Here is a 15,450-nt window from a genome sequence, read left to right on the forward strand (position 1 = left end):
TATCCAATGGCCACATGTGGCTATTGAATCCTCAAAGAGTGGCTAGTGTGACTGAAGAGCTACAGTTTAATTTTTATTTGATTTTCAGAAATTTAACAAAAATCTAAACAGCACAGACCTATAACATGAGGGGAGAATAGAACATATTATTTCCAAGAAGAATCTTAGGTGAAAATATAAAAGCATTCAGATAACTATATAGTTCTATAGCTAACATATTCAGTGCTGAGATCAAGGGAACTATCATGTTCTCTCACAATAGATATCAAAGTGTCAGAGTCAAGGACAGAACATTACGTGGGAGACAACATGTATGCGGTCCTGTGGCAATTTATGAGGCCTAACCCTTATCTAAGTGCCAGCAATGTACAGTTGTCTTGGATTAAGCTCTCTATAGATCCTTAGTATCTACAGATTTTTGACAAATGTTACAATCTCTTTGAGTGTCAGTGCCCTGACCTGAAAAATGAGGATATTTAGTAACCACAAAAAAATAGCATGTGTTATCTGAGTAGTTCAGTATCTCTCATATATTAAGCCCTTAAGAGAAAGGAGTTGATTACCCTTTCCAGAAGCATCTAACTCATTTGGAAGGAGAATAACTTGAACTTTGGGCCTTATTTCATATTGCAGGTTCATTTACGAGTACTTTCTGACAAGTCAATGAAACCTGAATAGGAGCGACTATTAAGACGTAGACAGTGATGGGCTTCCCTGGTGGCGCAGTGGTTGAGAGTCCGCCTGCCGATGCAGGGGACACGGGTTCGTGCCCCGGTCCGGGAGGATCCCACGTGCTGCGGAGCCTGCGCGTCCGGAGCCTGTGCTCCGCAACGGGAGAGGCCACAGCAGTGAGAGCCCAGCGTACCGGGAAAGGAAAAAAAAAAAAAAAAAAAAAAGATGTAGACAGTGAGGAAAGAATAAGACAACAGGTTCATTTCAGACTATCCCAAAGAGCCAAAATGGAACAATAACTGCATTTATCTATTACAAATCATGGCTGAAGTTAAGCTGCTTTTAATCCTTGGAACTGCTCAGACTTTCCAAGGGGAGGAGAAGTTTTACCTAGAAAACTGTGTGTGGGGAAAACCCACACAGCTCTAGGTAAAACTTTGCAACTGTTTACAAGACAAAAAGGAACTCTCTATAGAAACCAAATATAAACAGCATATGTTATTAAACTCAAAACACATGAAAGAATAAAAGAAAGTCACGTATATTTTCTCAATGTGACAGAGTCTGAGGCAAGTCTTGGGAGAAGTTGAATAAGGCCACAAAAAAGGCTTTAGCTTCTTTCAAAGATCATTAAAATAGCCCTCTTCCCCACAAAAGGATTTTGTCTCTTTAATATGGATGTCACTTAGAAGCCCATAGAATACATTAAATTCTTAGAGCATACATTCATCGTCATGTGATGGAAAGTAACTATAGCGGCACGATGTGAATTTATAACTGTGAAAGGAAGGTCGTTCCTGCTGAACCCCTTGAAAAGGATGGGGATTGTGTCCTCGACTTATTTTTCATTTTAAAGGTTTCATTACAGTTTCATTTAAGAGGATGGGGAGTATCATTTATTTTGGAATTAGTCCTCGTGAAAAAAGTGTGTCATCCTGTGCGTTGGTTTTCTACTGTTACCACAAACTTTGGGGGTTTAAAACAACACCCATTTATTAGCTCAGAGCTCTGTAGGGTTATCTGCTTGGGGTTTCGCGAAGCTGATGCCAAGGTGTTGGCTGATTGCAACCTCATCTGGAGTTTGGGGTCCTCTTCCAAGTTATTCCGGCTGTTGGCAGAATTCCGTTTCCTCACTGGCTGTCGGGTAGGGCCTCTCTCAGCTTTTTAAAGCCACTCACATTCCTTCTGCAGTGGTTCCCTCCATCTTCACACCAGTAACAGTGAGTCAAGTGACCCTCAAGCTTTGAATCTCTCTGATTTCCTCTTTCTACCACTGGCCAGAGGAAACTCCCTGCTTTTAAAGTGGCTCGTGTGATTAGATCAGGCCCACCCTTATCATAAGGTCGACTCTGCCGTGTAATATACGTAATCACCAGAAAGACATATTTATGTATTCGAAGGATTAAGGCATTTCTGGGGGACTTGGAATTCTTCCTGTCACACTGTGTATGGTACTCACAGGATGTCTTCTGATGAAGGCATGTAGTATCAGCATCATTAAAATACTGCCCACAGAGTTTGCTCTTTTATTTAAATAAGCATTACAAAATGTAACCCATTTTCCTGGACCACATCACTCCCAGAAAACTGAAGACTAGCTTCTGGGTTAGTTTATCTAATTCTGAATATATGAATTTAATCAAAATCGATTTAGCCACACTAGTGGCTAAGATATATACTGCTTTCTCTAGGTACCAACTTGAAGAAGACAAGGTCTGTGGCCCGTAAAGAAGTTGTATTTTAGTGCAGGAAATGGATACACAAACCACTATGATAAAATGTGATAAGTGTTCGACGGAAGGTCTAGACTTAAGAGCCATCCCCTAGCCGCTCTTAATAGGTGAATAACAGTACCCTGGATGCAGTGTGACGGAGTGTGAAAAGCATATACCTTGGAGACCACAGAAGGGATTCATAGATGGGCTTCCCCACTTACTAGTTATTCAACCTTGGGATATTTGCTTAACAACAGTTTAGTGGGAATTACTAAACATACTTCATGTGTTTGTTAGAGGATTATAAATAATATGACATATATGAAAGCGTGCAAGTTGCTCTTAGCATTTATAGGTTTTTTCCTCTTTCAGAGAAAGTCTTGTAACCTCTACCTCAATGTAAACCACAGAAGTTCAGACAGAAGATGAGTCAAACAAATAGCTTTGTTTTCAGGCTCATGATTGTCTAGGGGAAGATCTTCCCCAGAAACTGCCCTACCTTTTCACCCCTCAGGCTTTCATTTGTGGTATTTCAACTAAGATTTAATGAATGGTGCTCTACAAATTAATATGAGTATGATATAGAACAATAAACACTTGGATTTTTTGCCTTTCAGAAGCTTTCCGATTACTCACAGATAATAACCACCTAGCATGTGATGACAATTACCTTAAAATAACAAAACACCAATTAACAGCACATGTTGGAAAGCGACTTAAAGACAGTTGGTCAGTTCTTGTATGTCAGATATCTCTTGAGAACTCTTATTTGCACTATTGACTTGCTTATCAGATTTTTCTTCATAGGCAGATAAAAAGATATATGTCACACAGAATCTTTGAATGACTCCCGATTCTAAATAAATGGGGCTTGAATCAGTAAGATATTCATCAGCATACACGTTCTTCCAAGTATTTTCCACTTGGGTTGTTTGTGAAATTGCAGAATTCATCCCACGGAAGACAGGCTCCATATGAGGCTTAATTCTGAAAATTATGAACTTCCTGTGTTTATAGTAAACACTGGGAATTTGAGAGGGCCGGGCTCTTTGTCAACCTCATGATGAGTGACTTTGTAAAGGTGAACAGATCCAAACGTAAGATAAGGCCAGGAGAGCTGGATCGTGTATCTTAGTTGCCTAAACTTTGTCAATCTGTGAGATTTAACTGTGAAGGTTATTCACAGTTAACCACAGCAGGAAGCTCACAGTAACTTACTGGTCTTGGATTTTAAAAGAACCTCAATTATGAAAACAAAAAAGCGTATCGGATTTCAATGCTTCATTTTTCATTTTAAATCATATATAAAAAACAATTTTTAAGGCAGTATATACATGACATATGAGCTCCACTCTTAGTCTTCAAAACTCCCTTCCCTTCACAGTAATCCCACTAATCCCTTTTATTCTACTTAAAAGATGATCAAAAAGGGTTTAACACAGAGCAGCTGAAGAACATAAGGATGTTTCCATCATTTTCATTACCTGGAGAAGAGTGCTAATCCACCCTTCATTTTTCCACAGATAAGAATATATAATATATATTACATATATATGGATCTATATGTATGTATATATGTATGTATATGTATATATATATGAAATAAAATGAGCTTTAACGTATATCTAACTTCTCCCTGATTTTTAAAGGATTAGTCAGTGTTGCACCATGTTCCCATTAATTGTCTCTGAAAGTGGTTATATCTCGTACCTTATTTTGAATTATTTCTTTGTTGGAGTATCTCTTCTGTAATTCAGTAAACTCATCCAGGGGCCATTAACTATACTTAGAATTCTCCTGCAAACACATAGCCCAGGGCCTTGATTAGTAAATGTGCATTGAACTGAATTGAGATTATGGTCAGCGTTCTCAGCAGTAGATTTATGTGTCTGAGTCAATCAACCTGTCAGTATGTACCTATGCCTTGATTGGCTTCTATAAGGCCCAATTTACTGATACATTCTGGGTCTAAAAAAGAAAAAAAAACATTAAAATTGCTAACTTTTATTATAAAAACCTGAGAAGTATGTTGTCTTAGTTGAAGCTGAATTTTAGAGGAAAATGTCCCAGATTAAAGCAACACTTTGGCATAGCTACTCTCTGTTATGAGAGATTGAATATAATATTCGTGGCTTCCTCCTTTTTTTTTTCAACCTCACAGATTGTGACCACTTCACTGATAGGTATAGTATTTTTCCATAAGTGTCACTACTAGTAAATATAAATACAAAATGGTAAAAATATAAAATATTTTAGGAAGACAAAGCATCGAATAACAGTTAAAATGTACTAGGTAATTTATCTATGATAGGATTATTTAGCAATACCACAGATTCCCAATACATACTGTACAGGGACAGCATATTTCCTCATCCATAAATTGTAAAGAGATTGAGTTGTCTGATAGATTTTCCATTAACTGTAACTACATATTTAAATAATTATCCCTTTCAGAAAAAAAATACCAAGATGTCACTCCTCATCATAAAACTCTACAATTTCAATTCTTGTGTTTTTAAACAAAACCTCATAGCCTTATTTTCTACATTTTCGGAAGAAATTCACTTATCAATAATTATTCACAAACAGTTGCAACAATCCTTTAGAGTAACAATTATTAATCTCAATTTTAAAAACTAGGCTTGAAAGAGCTGTGATTCCAACACAGCTGTTTTATATTTCAACATCTCTTTTCACTGTACCAGCTATCACATGGCATAGCTAAGTTTCTAAGCTACTCATAAATTGACATCCCAGACTTATCAATATTTAAAACCATGTACCTACACACTGCAAGCAATTTTTATTTTCGTTTCTTGGAGAAAGTGGTTCTTGAGGTAGTTCTCAAAGTTTATATGTCATGTTTTGATTGATTAAACATCCATCCACTACAGACTTAGAACTGGATAGGTTGTTGTATACTACTAGGAGTACGTTTTCTTGTTCTAATTTGAATTTTTAAATTTTTTAATTTTTTAATTTCTATTTTAATTTGCAACCTAATAAATAACCTTGCAGAGATGAGAGACATTGATCATCTAGAGGTACATTAACAAGAGCAAGAACATCAGTCTGAAAGTGCATGTTACTCTTTGAAATGGAACCAACAAAAAAGGATGCCTTTGTCGTAATTCCTGAGTCTTCACAGGGCCTTTTTATACTGTAGGGCAGGAGATGGATCTTGTGGTTTCAAGTTGTGTAAGAGGTGAGCTCATTGACTCCAGAAATGAGGGCGCTAATGGTGTAGAGAGAACCTCTTCGTCCTTAGGCACTTAGCATTTTGTCAGTCCAGGCTGGGACTGGCTCCTGTGGAGCTTCAAAAATATGAGCAGGGAGAAGGGGGCCTATTTTTGATGGATGATTATTCTCCAAGAAGAATAATCTGCCCCCCCCATAGTTAGGTGGAATAGTGGTTTGTTACATAGATTTAGAACTTTGAACATTTTTCTCTTAATATATTTTTGATGTTTATGAGATTTATAAAAGAATTCACCATATTTTAAAATCTTTCATAGAAGGTTTATTAGGCAGCTTGTTGAGATTCAGCATTGTGCAGGAGGGGTTGCAACTCTTTCTCTCTTAACTCAGCCCAACTTCCCATTGCTTATTTTTGAAAAAGCCCTACGGACTCTAGTCATCAAATATTATTGAAACCCCATGTAAAATAACCAGAACATTTGTATTTTGTTTCCCTATGGATTATGCAAGGGTTTCCAAAATAATGCAAAATTTTTTGGCTAGCTTGTTTTGCACTTTGTGAACCTAACATTAAAACAAACCCACAAAATAGTTTTGTTTTGTTTTGTTTTTTCTTCACAACATATGAACCTAGTACACCCCTGGCTTTGTCAATTAGGCCACTAATAAGGAAATGATAGGAAACGAAAAGCCCAAAGAATGGATTTTCTTTACAACCAAACAAAATGCCCGTCTAGCAAGCGCTTCAGAGAAGCGCTTGTAAAACAATGTCGTGTAATCAGTGAGGCATGTGCTTGAAGGCAGACAGACTGGGGCTTCAGAATTGCTTTACCTTTCACTAGCCATACAGCTGACAAATTATTTGTCCTTCCCAAGCACCGCTGTTATTTTTTCAGGCATAAAATAGGAATAATGGCAATTTTCATTCATTTATATTCTACATGTTTTGAGTGCCTATTACAAGCTACATACTCTCTGGAGCCAAGGAAGTAGCAATGAAGGAAACAGACAAGAATCTCTGCCCTTGTGAAAGGCACCCTTTATTGGGGGTGAAAAAAAGATAAACATAACAATCAAATAAATGCATAGTGTGCTGAAAGATGAAAAAGAGGTAAATCTGTAAGATAGGCTGTACTAGTGAAAGTTATTTCAAGTAGTGTGGTTAGAAACAGCCTTACTATAATAGTAACATTGGAAAAATTGTTTTGAAGATGAGGGAGTGAATAGATCATAGCCAGAAGATATTTCAGGAAGACAGAATGTGGGTCTGGTGTTTTTTTGGCCACTAAGTTGCTGTTCTCCAAAATAAGAACACTTTGCTCTCATTTGCAGTGTCCCATTAGGATCAACTTGGATTTAGGCTTCAGTGAACCTGGATTCAAGGTTATCCTTCCAATCGGGATGGAGTTAGAGGTCTCTCGAAGAGGGAGATGTTGTAATTAGAAGAAAAATGTATGTATGGCCTATGACCAATATCTATCCTATGTATCATAGCAGAGAAACGGTTCATAAATGGAGAAATGGAATTTTAAGTTCTCAGATTGGCCATTTTCCTAATCTATGAATCAATCATGAGAACAGGAAAAAGAAGGGGAAAAAAACCCCAAACCTTGATGTTGTTCTGAATGAGTATTTAAAATTAAACAGAATCACAAACACTAGGCTCTGGTGATTCTTTTTCTTCACAAATAATTTTTTTTGGGGATTCTCCAAAAAATTCCATGCTAAAAAAGGCCACATACTGGAAAGTCTAGTTTAATATCAATACTATTAAGTTGAATATTAAGTCAATTATTAAATATGATTAAACTTAATGTCACTATTAATTTGAATAGTAAGTTGATTCTTAAATATTAAATGTGGTTAGATCCTATAGGATAACCTTCATTTTTAATTTGTAGGAAAAGCTTATGAAATGCCCCTTGCCTTACTTATAGGCATCTGATAAACTTATCTGGCTATTTATCCACTGGTAATTTAAAGGGAACCTGCTGTGAATCACTTTGTAAAACAAATCAAGTGCCCTGAACGCTTAGATATTTATGTGTCAGATTTTTCTAGAATGAGGAATATCTGTTTCTCCATCAAGAAGGACAACTCAGTGCTAGAGGAAAGTAAGATTAGTCACTTGATTTCTTTACTTCAATCTGTCTTGCTCAGGCTATAGTTCCTGTTCGACCCAGGGAAGAACATAGTCGAAACAACCATTAGAATGCATTGCACCCATCGTTGGGGAAGTGAGTGAGGAATGGCCTGCTGCTTGCTTTGTTTCATCTTCCTTACCAGTCACCCTGGTGAACGGAGAGGGTGGATTAGCAGCCCAGGTTAAATAGCTCATGTTCAAACCATGACCCTGGGAAGAAAGCCTGTTCCACCTCTCTGTCACACATGAATCCAGCTGTGTGTGGTGTTTGCTCTTTGCTTCCCCATGGATTTCCCTTCCACCTGTCCCCAGGACCATTGCAAAGCATGAGTACTTGATCCTGTCCTCCAGCTTAGCCTAACTCACTTTCCCTGTGTGAGCTAAAGTTGAAGGAAGCTCTACTTGTGTGTGCAAACATAACAGAAGCAAAAGCATGCTGGAGAGGGTGTAGAGAAAAAGGAACCCTCCTGCACTGTTGGTGGGAATGTAAATTGATGCAGCCACTATGGAGAACAGTATGGAGGTTCCTTTAGAAGCTAAAACTAGAGCTACCATATGATCCTGCAATCCCGCTCCTGGCATATATCCAGAGAAAACCTTAATTTGAAAAGATACATGCACCCCAATGTTCATCACAGCACTATTTACAGTAGCTAAGACATGGAAGCAACCTAAACGTCCATCAACAGATGAATTGATAAAGAAAATGTGTATGTATATATATTCATATGTATGTGTATACACACACACACACACACACACACACACACACAATGGAATATTACTCAGCCATAAAAAAGAATGAAATAATGCCATTTGCAGCAACATGGATAGACCTAGAGATTATCATACTAAGCGAAGTCAGACAGAGAAAGACAAATATCATATGATGTCACTTACATGTGGAATCTAAAAGGAAAAAAAAAGACACAAATGAACTTATTTCCAAAGCTGAAAGAGACTCACAGACACAGAAAACAAACTTATGGTCACCAAAGGGGAAAGGGGGGAGGGATAAATTAAAAGTTTGGGATTAGCAGATATAAACTACTACATATAAAATAAACAACAATGTCCTACTCTATAGCACACGAAGTATATTCAGTATCCTGTAATAAACCATAATGGAAAGGAATATGAAAAAGAATCTATATACTATATAATAGATATATAACTGAATCACTGTGCTCTACAACTGAAACTTACATGACATTGTAAATCAACTGTACTTCAATTTAAAAATTGTTTCAAAAAGCAAAGGCTTTCAATTTTGTACTGGACCATTTGTTGCCCCATTCATATATCTCTCTGTGAATTCATACTTAGCATTTATATCTGGCCACTTTTAACAGAGGATGCACCATAAACAGCATGTCAGCCTGGAAGCCTCAGATTTACGTGAGTCATTTTGCAGACGGTCAGGCTGATACCACCTCCCCACATTCACCACCTCCACTTCTTGGTCTTAAATAAGCTACCATGATAAAGCCACATTCTACCTATTGGTATGGTCTCTAATATTTCTTTTATTTTTCACTCACTTATAATGCCAGGTTATAAGAATTATGCATGAATGTTATTCTTAAATCTGAGAGCTGTGTTTAGAAGATTTTGTTAGTACTTGCTGTAGCCAGGGCATTTTGTGGCAGTGAAAAGAAGTCCTTGGTCAGAGACACAGGGATTCGTAGTAAGCAGACATCTGTGTGTGGAAGTAAATTCGATATGACATGAGTGCGCAGCCTTCTTTCTATCTTAATGCCAGTCTTCTACGTTACTTAGGAACTTAGGAATGCATCCATCAGGGCTCAGTTCTGTACCGTAAACAGAGATGCAGAGAGGCTTCTCTCAGCTTCCTGGCCACATAAGTCTCTCTCAGGAGGAGGACAGAGAAAATAATAGTCCTACAAACTCTAAACTCTCAACCCACAAATTGTTTTGATTTGAAACCCTCCTACCAGATCCACCCAATAATATGTTGGGATTTGAAGTAATAAAACCTCTGGTGAATTAGAAGCAAGTAGAATGAGCACCTCTCTCATTGAAGACCACAGAGACTGAAAATGTCCTTTCAATACAGTTTCAGACAGGCCCCTTTGAAATAACTTCTGGTCAAAACACAGCAGCCCAGGTGTATGACATAGTCATAGAGTAAGGTCTTTCATACTATTTTTAGATTAAACAAAGGGAAATAAGAATTTGTATTAACTTTCCAATTCTTTCCAATTTTATTTCTCCTTTCTAGTAAAGTGGGATTGGATGATCAGGGGCCTTTGTCTCCCAGTCTCTTGAATTGGCATTGAATGATGTTCTGCTAAAAAACTCAAGGAAGCTTCTGTTATTGTCTTCTCAAATGCATCCCAAGTTGACAGTTTATTACTAAAGTAGACAGAAATTCAGAGATCTGAGTTCAAGCTACAAGCGGACTTTAAATCACTTCACCTTTCTGAGGGTCAAGTAATTTATCTATACATGGGAATAAAGGTCACACTCTCACAAGGTAGTTGAAAACACTAGATGATGTGTTTTATATGGGTTTAAAAACATATATGTGTGCATGTGTGTGTATATAATTTTATTAGTTCCTTCTTTAATGGTAGAACTGACTTTGTTTTCCTAAAGTAAGTGATTTAATCTCACAGCTACTGAGTCTGTAAAATGGAATGGATTAGATCAGTGGTTCTCAACTGGGGCAAGTGGACATTTGTCATTGTCTGAAGACTGTTTTGTTTGCCACATTTGGAAGAAGTATGTTACTGCCGTGGAGCAAGAGGCCAGAGATGTTGCTAAACATCCTACAATGCATAGGACTGCCTCCACAGCAATTATTTAGGTCAAAATATCAATAGTGCCAAGACTGAGAAATCTTGGATTAGATGACCATTGAAAATGTGTATCAACACTAAGAGCTTTTTTCCCCCCTGATATATTATTGCTTCAATCAATTACAAATATTTGTTGAGTACCAATGACTTCTCATTAAATTGAAGAAAATCTGAAATCTTGGCCATGACCTACAAAGTTCTATGTGATCTGGCTCTGGCCCATCTCATGCTATTTTCAGCCACTCTCTGGTCTAGCCATGCTGGCCTCTATGCTGTACCTTCAATATGGCAAATTCCTCAGGGATTTGAATGTTCATTGTACTAGAAATCTTGTCAGGTTTCTGCTTGTTTAACTTTCTCTTTTATTCACATCTCTGCTCAGATCTCACTTTATCTGAGAGACTTTCTCTAACCATCTGATGTGAAATGCTATCATGCTTCATGTTCACTCCCTTATGTTTTTGTCACTGTATTTTTGTTCACAGATTCATTCCTAGTGCCTAGTATGGCAAAGGTGCTCAAGAAACATGTTGTCAAATTAATAGCTTGGGATCCTGTGCCAGACACTTTTTTTGGGTCTATACTATTTCAATTCTTTTTTACTTTTAAATACTGGTTTTAATTTTGTAATTGTAACATGGAAGATGTCAGACATTTTTTAATACAAATAAAATTTAAAGGAAAAAAGATCTTATAAGGATTACAAAGATTATTGATTTTTTCTCATGGAGGAAAAAAATAGCAGTTCTTTTCACACAATTATCATATCTACAAGGGTAATGTTAGTTTAATTAACATTGTAGGAAAAAGTTCAAGTTTGTATTTATTTTGGAGCTAGTGATTGACAGAATAATACTTTTCTGTGTGCTTATTTTATTTGTTTTATTGTGCTTTGGTTTGTCTCAGAGTGCAAACATTTCTCTCTCTCTCTCTCTGACATAGTATGTGGGATCCTGATTTCTATGAGAGCAGGGTCAGATCTTAGTTCTGCTTGTGTTCAAGTTCTTGTCTCTAAGGCAAAGATTTCACAGCATTCATTAATTTGACAATCTTCTGAATCAGTACGATTCATTTGGTATTTTCTTTCACTTGTCTCTTTATTTACATGAGCACAGTTAAGAGCTGCTGATGATACATGAAGGACTTCCTAGGGTGTGGTTAATAAAATAGTCCTAAATTATATTAACACTCAAAAATGACTCTTTTTCTGGAAATTTTGTATTTCCTCTGGGGTAATAATTTGTGTGCCAGAAATATCTAATTGTCTCCATCAGCTTGCCTATAGATATTAAGAAAGAATAATTATTCAGTTTCCTTCTCCAGGTTTAGCCTGACCTACCCTATAGTTGCCGGAATATTCTTTTTTATTCTGAGAGCTCCTAGTTTGTCTATGTGTCTGTCCTGCCTGAAGGAAACATTACTTGGCTTCCTGTAAAGTTGAAGGTCCTTTAGTGATAGACCAGATAACAAGCCAGTTACCACAGAGGACATTTTAGGTATCAATTTTCCCATATGAATTATATATATTACCCCAAATTTCTAAAATAAACCCATGTTTCTTCTACACATAGAAAACATATATAAAAAATAAATATCAAGAGAATGAGAAGACAAGTCACAGACTGGGAGAAAATGTTTACAAAAGACATATCTGATAGATTGTTGTCTGAAATATGCAAAGAACTCTTGAAACTCAACAATAAGAAAATGGGCAAACTTGAGTAAAAAATGGGCAAAATCTCTGAAGTGATATCTCACTAAAGAAGATATACAGATGGCAAACAAGCACTTGTATAGATGCTCTGCATTATATGTCATCAGGGAATTACAAATTAAAACAACAACGCAATACCACTACATACCTATCAGGTTGGCCAAAATCTAGCACATTAACAATACACAAATGTGGAGCAAAAGGAATACGCATTTATTGCTGGTGGGAAAGCCAAATGGTACAGCCACATTAGAAGACAGGTTGGCAATTTCTTACAAAATTAAACATAATCTTACATCACACTATCCAGCAATCACCCTCCTTAATATTTATTCAAATGAGTTGAAAAGTTGTGTCCACACAAAAACCTGCACACAAATGTTTGTAGCAGCTTTATTCATAATTGCCAAAATGTGGAAGCAATTAAGATGTCTTTCGGTAAATGAATGGATAAATCAACTGTGCTACATCCATACAACAGAATATTATTCAGCACTAAAAAGAAATGAGCTATCAAGCTGTGAAAAGACATGAAGGAAATTTAAATGCATATTACTAGGTGAAAAAGCTACATACTACATGATTTAACTATATGACATTCTGGAAAAAAGCACAAGTATGGAGACAGTAAAAAAATCAGTGGTTGTCAAGGGTTGGAGTCCCGGGAGGGATGAATAGACAGTGCACAGAGGCTTTTTAGGGCAGTGTAACTATTCTAGATGATACTATAATGGTAGATACATGTCATTTTGTATTTGTCAAAATGCATAGAATGTAAACACCATAAGCGTATCCTAATATAACCTGTGGATTTGGGTTATAATGATGTGTAGGCTCATTGATTATAACAAATATACCACTCCAGTGTGAAATGTTGATGATAGGGGAGGGTGTGTGTGGGAGAGGGGAGCAGGGGACATAATAGAAACTCTGTACTTTCCATTCAATTTTGCTGTGAACTTAAAATTGCTCTAAAAAATAAGTTCTGTTAAAAAAATTAAGCATAGAAAGATAAAGCAAAGATGTAGGAATGTTGTTTCCCCACTCTGGGCACAGCATTTGGGAGAGAATAGCTACCATCCATTGGAAAGTAATGCAAAAGGAATTTGGCAAACAAAAGACATAAGGAAAAACAGGTTCTGGTAAAATCTCTAATTAAGTGGTAAATATGGTCACTTGAAGGAGTATATTTTCACTGAGGTGGTCTGCTAATTGAGCAAAAGACTTAATTTTGAATGTTTTCTTAAATATCAAGCCAATATCCCAAGGTATCTTTTGCTTCTCTTCCATTCTCGAGCCAGGTACATGTTATCCTCCAAATGGAGGCTAAAGACTAAACTGCTTGATTTTTCATAGCGACTGAGTAACAGGCTTTCTGCAAGGATGGATTGATTTCTGGGTCACTTTCCCCACAGGCTTGAGTAATCCCTTGCACACAGTAGAGATGCAATTAATAATTTTTTAAAAGTGTAATATAAATTTATTTTGTGACATTTTCCTCATTGAAGATTTTTTTAAATAGATTAAAATCATCAGTATTTCATAAAAAATAAATACATCAGAGGAATTTTATTAACGCCTGTAACATAGGTGGCTTGACCCTGACTATCCACTTTTGTTTTCATGTCAAACATCATTTTTTTAAAAGTAATATAAAAATGATAGATTGCTGCATTCTACATGTCCTGTGTCTCAAACATTTTGAATCAACTTCCAGTTTTTTTTCTCAACTCTGTATGTTAATGGCATTTGCTCCTGTTTTTAAATGGGAAGGGTATCCATTTTTTTAAACAGTGATATTTAGGTCTTCTTTTTCTGATTCTTCAAGAAAATGCTGCATGCCAAGTTTGAATAGTAATTGGGGGTCTGGTCCAGAAAGCAGTAAGCAATTACAGAGAGCCAGTGGTACACATGTATCAACACGCTCAGCTCAATTTCCATGAGAAGGGTGTGTGCATAACCATTCTGGAAACTTGGGATGACCATGGAGGCTACCTGCAAATTTCATCTGCTGCCGAAACACTGCACTGGCTCTGACATCCACACAAGACTTTGCAGCAAACTATAGTCCGGTTTTGTCAACTTCAGCCTCTAATATTCTACTGTCCAGTCAATCAAACGTATACTCTTGCAATGCAGACTTTTTCAAAAGTGCCAAACTATCTCAAGGACAAACGGCCCAAATCACTGTGTGAAAAATCAAACCTAAGAAATCCAATAAATCAATCAAGCTCGTCTTTTATTGCAGCCTGCTCAAGTACTGCATGTTCTATTTCATAGCCCAGAAGGAAGAAAAGTTGATGAATATCAGTTACACTATGTAAAAGCTCAGTGAAGATAAACATTTGTCCATTTGGAATCACAAAGGAAGTGCTGGCTCAGCACATATACTAAAATTGGAATCACAAAGGCATTTATCTGGGGAATCAGCCACATGAATAATCTCAGAGATCCCTAGGATATCTTTACTGTGCTCAGTTAGATGATAAACCACGTCTTGTCCTAAACAGTGGTATTGGGTGTTTTTCTTTTTCTTTTTTCTTATTTTATTGGAGTATAGTTGATTTACAATGTTATGTTAATTTCTGCTATACAGCAAGGTGATTCAGTTATATATACATATTATTTTTCATATTCTTGTCTTTTATCACAGGATACTGAATATAGTTCCCAGTGCTATACAGTAGGACTCTGTTGTTTATAAATCCTATATATACCAGTTTGCATCTGCTAATCCCAAATGCCAAGGGAGGAGGCAGTGAGGGAGGGAAGGATTGGGATTTGGGGCATCTTTCTGAGTTAGTATATCATTTTAAAATTCTTCCATCCATGTTTCACGTTCCAGTGCTGATAAAATTCTGAAATGTTCTTTTCCCAATTATAGTAGCTTGCTCTTTCCTATGATTGGACTTACCTCCAGCTGAGTAAAATAAAACAACTGCAAGTAGCAATCCAAGTAATAACTTCCAATTTTTGTCTTCCTTAGACTTTCTTTAAATAGTTCCTCTGATTAGGAGGAAGTATTGCCACCATTTCCTTATTTCCCTGAATACTTACAATGATTACAAGTAGTTTCTACACTGGTTTAAGAATTATCAATAAGAGAGGAATTGGATAAGTTGAAACTTTGAGATGTGGAAACTCCTGATGTCTCTTATGAGAGAACAATTTGGAGGACACAATATT

At 36.7% G+C, this 15,450-nt stretch overlaps 1 pseudogene; it reads right to left on the reverse strand.

Annotated features, from left to right (window-relative positions):
• Positions 1-14,194: 14,194 nt before the first annotated feature.
• Positions 14,195-15,091, reverse strand: LOC131743847 (metalloendopeptidase OMA1, mitochondrial-like; annotated as a pseudogene).
• Between the last annotated feature and the right edge of the window lie 359 nt (positions 15,092-15,450).

Source organism: Kogia breviceps, chromosome 17, assembly GCF_026419965.1.
Source record: "Kogia breviceps isolate mKogBre1 chromosome 17, mKogBre1 haplotype 1, whole genome shotgun sequence".
Taxonomy (NCBI): domain Eukaryota; kingdom Metazoa; phylum Chordata; class Mammalia; order Artiodactyla; family Physeteridae; genus Kogia; species Kogia breviceps.